Here is a 9,499-nt window from a genome sequence, read left to right on the forward strand (position 1 = left end):
TTCCTGAGGAACTGCCACATCTTTGTCGTATTAAAACACTTGGAATAGTTGTGAAGTGATTACAATAACGAGAATTTATGTTTTGAGATGACGTTCTCGTTGCCGTTCCCGTCGTCGTTGCTAAAGCTTCCTAATGTGTTAATGGAGGGGACGTAGTTTTTGACTGGTTAACCCATTCACTTGTTAGGCGCCAGTGAACTTTTATAACTTTTTTATAACTTTTAACTTTTATCCGTTCCGCGACGGGTCCATAGGCGCCTATGGACCCGTCGCGGAACGGATAAAAGTTCACTGTTTCTTTGTAAAAACTATTGGAACAGTTCCCGTTTTTATCGGGCCCGTGCCATTTTTGCTCTGTCGTGTAAACGCCCCTTAAGTGTTGTGTGATTAAATAAGTACAAATTCTTGTAGTTACTTACTTTTGTACTTAAGTTTCTAAATCTTTTATCCTCACAAATGCTGATTTTGTGTTCTATGTAGATGTTTGAACCCGATGGATTCATTATGATATTTTGGCAAACCCTTGGAGAATCGCAAGAAGGAGGTCTTTTTCGGATATGCATTTTTCAGCTTTGATGAATAGCAGTCAGATAGTTTTTGCTTAAACAATTTTAAGAGAAGAGTTATCCACGCACTTATCAGGACAATCCAGGCAATTGTCTCTCATGGACACCTGAAAAATTCAGGCGAACTCAACATGAGTCGAATCCATGACCTCTGCTATGCCGGCTCAATGCTCCACCGACCAAGCCGCAAAGCCACAAATATACATTTTATACTTTTGATTGCATTCACATTCACATTTTGTCAGAGGTAATAGTGCTGTAGGAGACAAGTACATTTGTTTTGGTAAGCAGATTGAACTCACTGTTGCTGACTGCAAAGCAAGACTAAAATCCATGTTTTCCGTGACATTTGATGACACCTTGCAAGAGAGGCAAAAGAGTTGGCTTTACACATCTTTTGTTGTGCTAATAACCAAATACGTCATGAAATGCACATTATTGGATGCGCATTGATTTTGATAAGTGTCTATGTCATGATTGCAATGTCCCCTTGCTCTTCTCCCCAGCTTCTATTTTGTCTTGGAAGACAGTCAATTTGCAAGACCAAGTGAACGAATTTCTAGGTTTTGAGTCTCACCAGACCATTTCCAAATGGCTTGGCTATTGACAGGTCATCATCTGGCCCTCAAACAACCCTCCACAGAAACACCATTTTCTTTGTGTTTTACAAGATTTTCATTACCTCATTAGCCCAATACGCACAAGGTAGCAATCTGTGAGCTTGAGGCACAGGGTCCACGTATGGTGTCTGCATTTAAAGAAGGGAATATAACCCTTTAGAAATCAGGAGGACATTTCACAGAGACCATAAAAATAAATGGCAAAGGGTCAGTATGGTTAGCTCAGTGTGTGGCACATTGCCGTTAAGAGACACTAAGCGAATGAAGTTTTTTAATACCCAAAATGTTAACACTAATAGTAACATCTAAACTGGTCACTATTCATCCCTTATATCAAGGTCAAATTATAATATTTGAATAGGCTTTATTTCAGTTGTGTGTAAGGCAAATTAAATGGCCTGGCTAATGGTGACTTGACCTCGTTGATAGTTACTTGCCTCGTTAGTTTTGGTACAGATTACAACGGGTTTCAAGTGCAAAACATTTCAGAGGAAGTTACTTTGAATTAATAATGTGCAAATTTACGCCTGACACCTTTAGGATTGACAAAGTTTTTTAGCTTATTTGGTGACATTTTTAGTCTCTAGTTTTAAAGTATTTAACTACTTCTTAATTAGTATTTTAGCATATCGTATTCTAGTATTTTAGTATTGTAATAGTTTAGTACCTTAATATTTTAGTATTTGAGTAATTTATTAATTTAGTATTTTAGTTATTGGTATTTAGTTTAACAGGGCCATAAGGGAGAGTACAGTTTTTTCTACTGTAATTATGCACCCTATAAATAAAGTGTTTTAAAGTGTTCTAAAAAGTATGGACCAAGGTTTTTTTCAAAACAAGGCAATTTTAATAGAGTTCATATTAGGCATGCACAAGGAAGGAAAGAAGATTACAATGCTTCTCTCTTCTTAAAAATGGCCCTAAGAAATGTTTGGTCACTTGCCTCAGATTTCCTTCAGAATTAATCAGCCGTTATTGGAACCAGATGTATGGCGTGAGAAAAATGCAGCACACTCAGTCTGGCTCTAAGCAGGCTCCCCATTGGAGACCCACAAGGAAATAAAACAGCTAACAGGAAATTGAACCAATTATTTTACGTAAGTTCAGGAATCTAACTCCTGCGATATTGTTGAGAGCCCAGACTGTGCTTTGACATCCACAGATTCCATGCAAGCCTTTCTCCTTCAATTAACCCTCGTTGACTCACACGTTTTTTGCTTTAGATTCCCTTGTTCATCTGTGTGCCTGTACAAGGGTTTGATCATTGGGTTAGATCATTGGTGCTTCGACAGGTGCCTTGCTCGTTGAGGCCTGTACGCATGCTAACAGGATCAATGCTTTGGATTTATGTGTGGACACCGGACTGGTGAGATGTTTTGTTTTTTCAAATTTAGGCTTACCAGAGTATTGTTTAACATAGAGAGATGTAAAAAACAGTCAACAGCATACCGTGTTCTTGTTCATTTTTTATGGCGCTCATGTTTACTTTAGTCAGTGGTTCCAATGATGGTAACATCAAATGTCTAAATAGAAAATATTGTATAAATGATACCATTGCGCACCTTATTAAATTATTAGCAAACCTTTTAATGAGATGAGAATGCAACAAAACGGTCTTGCCCAGCTCAGAAAGTATTGAAAATAAAAGAATACTGAATTTTTTTTTAAGACGTTGGGAATTTTGAAGTGGTGGGACGAGTTGTCTCCCCAGTCCTTTGCCTGGTCAGATAATAACTTCCTTGATTCTCTAAATCATTCTCAGCCTTATAATAATTACATATTGTCAGTATACTGAAATCAGTATACTGAAAAAATAATGTTAGGGAATTATTTTTTCTGCCTGTAAAGACAACAATAACAACTTTATAATCCAATAATTATAAACTTTATTTACAATTATATATTTTAGAATAAAAAATAGCGATATAAAAACATGACGTTTCGGCGACGACATGTCACCATTATCAAATGCAAAATATAACAAGATAGTGAACGTTATATATACAATAGTAAGTGACAAATTACATCGCTATTTTTTATTGTAAAATGTTTCTCAAAACCTCTCATCATTACAATTATATAATAATATTATTTGTCTCCCCACGTGTAGCAAAACTAATCAAGTTGGGTTGAGCAGTAAGTACATACACCAAGGATTAAGTAAGAAAAAAGAAAAAGAATATACAAGCAAATAAATATTATTATTATAAAACTAAATTGATTTAAATTGTACAGTATACAGAGACAGCGTTTGGTCTCTTATTTGACTATACTCTATTGAAAACTACTGGTTACACATGTAGATGTGCTTAGTTGACCGCTCCCTACAAGGGCTTTTCAAGATCAACTGGCTCAACAGGATCGGACCGAATGCATGTGAAGGCGCCGCACCGCTGCTGCCATGTGATCCGTGTGTGATCCTCGGAGCACTGCAAACCCAGCCAGATGTAATTGACTGGGAGTTGATTTTGAGGAAGAAGGAAAACCGGAGTATCCAGAGAAAAATGCTTGAAATCAGATTGAGATTAACTGAAACTCAGCCCACGTATGCCCCGAGGTCAGGGTTGAACCCAGGTCTCAGGTGGGAGGCGGCGCGGTTGATGATCACTAAACCACCCTGACTCCTACATGGATCTAAGTATGAAAAATACTAGTACAAATAGTTATCATTAGGGAAGTATGGTTTAATTAAAAGCTTCGCTTTCTGAATGATGTTGCAGGTTTAAAGATAAGAGTCTTTTGAAGTTAAAACGTGGACAAGTGTTCTTTCTATTTTTCATTGGAAGGAAGCATATAGTCGCACCAACTAAAAAACAAAAAAGGTAAACTTTGTTCCAAACTTGGCTTACACATAAATTCTAATAAACTGATGTATTTTTCCATCTGTAAACAACTGAGTGAATGGACATGCATGATTTTGCATGCCGTGAGGTATAAACATTCAGTATATAGCTCAGGATTGAACTTTTAAGGTGGCACTGTAACAGCTCATCATGGCTGCCACGCTCAGATCAGGAAATGGTCAGGGGAGAAAATTCTTCAAGGTCAGGGAAAAGTCAGGGAATTTCAATCCAAGCCGGAGAAAATTTAAGTGTTTAAGTGAAGTCAGGGCAAAGTGAAATTTTAAGAGTACTAATTTATTTATTGCCAACTCAGCGATGTTTTGGTGTCATAGACCAAATTGGCTAAGTTCCCTCTACTAACTATGGTTGCACCCAATTCAAAGCCTTTTTTGTTCCAGTTATTTCCATATCATTAAAATATGAATGCTACATTTTCATGCAAGTACAATACACAATACAAAAAGAATCTTTAAATCCAGGAAGATTTGAATTAGGTACAACATTGAGTTAGCCAGTTAGGTCTAACAAGAGTGCGAGCTGTCATTGTCAAGGTATGTAAAACAGAGTGGAGGTGAGGTTAGAGGTCATTACGAGGACTAATCTGTAAATTTTATTATTGTTTTAAGTTAGTTGGTGAGGGGATATTTACATTTGACAGGGAAAAGTCAGGAAATCAATTTCTGTGGCTGTGGTAACCATGTTCATAGCAGAGATTTGTAATACAAAAAAGTTACAAATTATGAATAATTTCAACTTTTACTGAGTCACAGGTGGCGACATGTTTGTGTTTAAGCTTTTTTGTTAATCAACATCAGAAGATACGTTGTTGAGTCGGAGTTTGGAAGATTTCTGCAGATGGCAGTCCAACAGTAAGTATATAACATAATAAAAAATAACATAATGAAAATAGTGGCAGGCCCTGGGGTTGACCTAAGAATAACAGCAGGGTTCTTAATAATTCGTGATAAATTTCAATAACTTATTTGTAAATAGCTGTAAATGGCCACTCATTGATTTTATCAAATAAGCAAATGTTGGGGAAAAATATTTGTGACAGTTGTGATTGCAGAAGAAATATTTTGTTATTTGTAGCTACTTTTTCTGACCTAAGATTCTGTAATATTCGATAATACTATTTCCAGGCAGAAAAAAATGGTGTTTCAACAAGTCATTCCAGATGTGCAGTAAGTGGAGCAAAATTTGCAGATCTTTCTAGGAAAATGTTTGGTGTAACAGGCTATGATTGTGGAGAGATAGTGAAGTCTTGTTTAGCAAACAGTACAATATGACCCCGGTACCGTACTTGAAGGGGTTAAACATATTGATGTGACGTTTTTGTGCATTGGATAACATTGAACAGAAATTTCCAAGTAATTGGAGTAAACTTAATGAGGAAGGTTTCATTTAAGAAGGGTTTTGCCACTTGTTTCTTTATTTATACCCTGGGCTAGATTCTAGAATACACGTCTTATTTGCCCGTGAATAGCTGTGTATTGTTATATGCTTCGTTCTTCAAAGGATGCCATATTCTGTTTAGTTTCGCATTTGCTTAATAGTGTATGTACTTCGCGTGGTTTTTTTTTTCAAAATCAGTTGCTTTGTCTCGATCTACTCAGCAGCCAAGTGGATAGGGCGCTTGCCTAATTTAATCCGTCCAGTTGGGATTCCTTAACTTGTTCTTTTCTGTTGGATGATTGATATGTTTCATTGGCCCTGAAAAGCCTTTTTGATGAGTGGTCAATTAGCAACACCTAGATCCACTCAAAAACTATGTTCCCTTAATTAATTAATTAAGTTTAATGGCAAAAACCCTTTTAGTGAGGTACCTTCTTTCTTGTAACTCGTCAGATCGATGTTTTACCAAAAGTGAAATTTTACTTGGGTCATCACTACTCTAACTTGGTGACCTTTAAAGGAAACCTCCCGGGATGAGACTGATCACTTATTTAAAAAATCGATTAAGTTTAGTTAGGATGCAAAACCTTGGAGCATTAATTTGACGACACATTCTCTCTCCAATACCGTCTAAAGGTTAAGACAAACGCCTTTAACATTTGCTTCAACATCCGTTCGATTTTGTTTAACAGCGATGTTGAAACCATTTGCGTCCGCCCCCCCCCCCCTCCCCCCTTCCTCCCCTCCACTCCCTTCCCACTTTCAGCCAAGTGGCAACATGTTGAATTGAAGTTGATTAGAAGATAAAAGCGTTAAAAGTTTCCTTCAACAACCATTCAACATTTCCTTCGTTATCGCGAACGTCGAATGAAATTAAGGCCGTTTACTCCCTCTCTTTCAACAATTTTGGGTATGCGCGTGCGCACTGATCGGTCTCCATGTCCGTATCCATAGTAACAACCGCGGCTACAGCCTGGGACTGAATACAATGCCCTCTCGTGAAGTTTTGTTAAATCACATGTTGATGATGTGTTGAAAACCGTTTGCCCACCCCACCCCAGCAGTCAATATCGTTGAACAAAATCGAACGGAGATTGAAGCCGTTTCCTAGGGCCTTAACACCACAGCAGTTTATTAAAACCAAATATTTAAAGTCCCGTTCGCTTACAAAATGATGACAGCAATCTCGCCTTTTATCTCATAAGAATTCCAGACCGCGCAAATTCACTAGTGAAAATTTTCACTCGTGAATTTGCGCGGTCTGGAATCCTTATGAGATATAAGGCGAGATTGCTGTCATCATTTTGTTAGCGAACGGGACTTTGGGCGTGATGCCCAACCAGTTTGCCTAGCAGAAAGGTCTCTGATGATTCTCTTTCGCCACACTCCACATTATGCCCCTATCATGCGTGTTCAAAGCCCGATGTCAATACCACTAGAAAGTAACACAAAGACAACCAGTAGACTACTAGCACAATTCCTTTTAATAACCGCCGAGACCCATAATACGAAAGGGAAAGCTTGCTGACAGAGGAAGTATCTGACGCCACAATAGGCTTGTAGTAGTACTTGTTAAACGTATACGGTCTAGACCAGTCAGCTAGCTTCATAATGTCTGGGATCGTTGCACCTTCGAATAAGGCCTTAGATATTACAGAAGTTTCAATATTCCCAGACTTAAGAAACCCTCTTCAGCCACCTGGCAAAAGTGCTAGAACCTACCGACTTGTATGGTTTACAATATCAAATAAACAACCTGTCACAAGACCTTAAGTGCTTGGTCTTCTCAATATATTGTTTTACATGCAAACAGGGACACCGACGAGAGTCCTGTGGAAAACTAGGAATAGAAATCCTGGGCTGAGCTTTCCCAGGGAGTGTCCTCTTGACACGCTCTGGAATAACGAAAACAATCTGGTTATCTGGAACGGACACATGATTCAAGTCCAGCAGATGAATTGACTGCTAGAAGCGAAACTGTCTTAAGAGTCAGCTCCGTTAGCGATAACAACTCTGATAATGCAAGAGCCTTTAAATAACTTGTAACCAAACTAACATCCCAAATGGAGGAGTAATTACGCTGCGGAGGCTTGCACACAAAAACGCCCTTCATGAATCTCGCGACAAGAGGATGTGGCCCAATACTGAGTCCACCAACTGCCTCTAGAGTAGACGAAACCGCGCAACGAAACCTTTTCAAGGTGCTGTAAGCCTTGCCCTAATCGAAAAGGTGGGTAAGAAAATTCAAGGACGCGAGGTTCAGTTACTAATTGATCGAGGATAAAGTCTTTGAATATCTTTTTGTGTGAAAAAGTTAACTTTTTTTCCATCTGTTTTGCAAACAGTGGGAAAACAGCAAGAAAGACCCCATCCAAGTGTATGTGATTGACGCGCAAAATGGTGTAGGTGTCCAATCACAGGTCGTGTAATTCGACACCCACGTGATCGCCCGCCAATTAGGCGGCTAATAGACGCTCACAGAACCATCCAGATTGTAGAATTTTGTAACAGTTACGATAATTTGTGATAGTTCTGGTTAGTTGTAGTTCAACGGTATGCCCGTGTCACTGACAGATTAACATCTCCTCTCATTCGTTTACCGGGCTAAAAAACTTTCCACCACATTTCTTATCATAGCTATAGAGTGTTTTCGCTCTTGTGACCAGCAGCAATATTTGCATACTAAAACAAAAGGAAGAATTTGCATAAAAATGGAATTCAATTTCCAAAAGGATATTTCACTCCTCCAATATGGCCGCTGTTTCTTTGTTTCACATGTCCAACATGACCTAGCTCCATGACGTCATGTGGAAACACTTTATATGCTTCCATTTGACATTTCAGTCCCTAGCAGTATGCAGGGCGATTATCTCTTGAACTTAGTCTTAATTAATAGTCCAACTCCCACAAGTCTCCAGTAGCTCAGTGGTATGGTAGAACATCCGAACTAGTAATCGGATGGAAGGTCGTAGGTTCGACTCTTGCAAAGGAGCACTCGGATTTTTCCGAGTATTCCTAAGTCGTAGACCATCAAGCTGAACTAGTAGTAATGGGAAGCTGGTCGTGGGTTCGATTCTTGTCAGGAGCACTCGGGTTTTTTTTCCGAGTATACCAGTGTCACTGGTAGTTATGATTAAGCATTTATATGATGCGTTTTCGTTTGGGTGTGATTACATTAATTATGAATGACTTTTGCAAAAGGTTAAATTTCTAAGGTGGAAAGATGGAACGGAGTTGTATGATTTTTTTGCTTTGTTTCTTTGTTTTAAAGGTTGGAGGGGGGAGGGGGGGGGGATTGTTTGCAGAGGCTCGGAAGGAGTATATACGAACTTAAGCAGCCAATATGGTCAGCCAGATTTTTGCATTAGACGTTAAACATGGGGTTTGTTAAATAACATGCGTTTTTCATCATGGAATTTTACTTGTTATTAAATAAACATTACTTGGTAATTACCCATACTGCACTGCAAGTTACTGTTCAAATGATTCATGACAAGAATTTCATCTCATTAGGTGACTGCTTTGTTTGTCTACGAAACCAGTTCAGTTTTAATGTTCCCCGGCTCCACACGAAATCAACCTCCATCTCTTCCATTGCTTTTTTTCAAATTGCAGTGTTGTCTTGCGTTAGCTAATTAATAGGGATTTTAAGTGCCCCTAACCCCTATTCTTGGATTTCACATGACGTCACGGCCGCCATGTTGGTGTCCCCAAACAATGAAATGGCGGCCATGTTGGTGTCCCGATCCAATCCTCCGGGAATTGAAAGCTATTATTATGCTAACGTCTTCTTTTGTTTTCGTTGAAAAACATGGCTGTTGATCACGTGAGTGAAACCCAAGAATTGAAAAATAGGCCGCTGACTGACGGCAATTGATGACAGATTTTTCTTATTGTGCAGATGGTTCCAACTTTATGTTCCCGATAATTTTATTTGTGAGTTTCACTCCAGTTTAAAACGAAACAAGCCATCACACTATCCGCAGAGTTCACGTCTACATTATCTGCAAATTCCATGTAAAAACTACTGGGTTTACTTCGTATGATGCTCGTGTCACCAATTTATCACCGTGAC

This window comes from Montipora foliosa, chromosome 12 (assembly GCF_036669935.1).
Source record: "Montipora foliosa isolate CH-2021 chromosome 12, ASM3666993v2, whole genome shotgun sequence".
Classification (NCBI taxonomy): Eukaryota; Metazoa; Cnidaria; class Anthozoa; order Scleractinia; family Acroporidae; genus Montipora; species Montipora foliosa.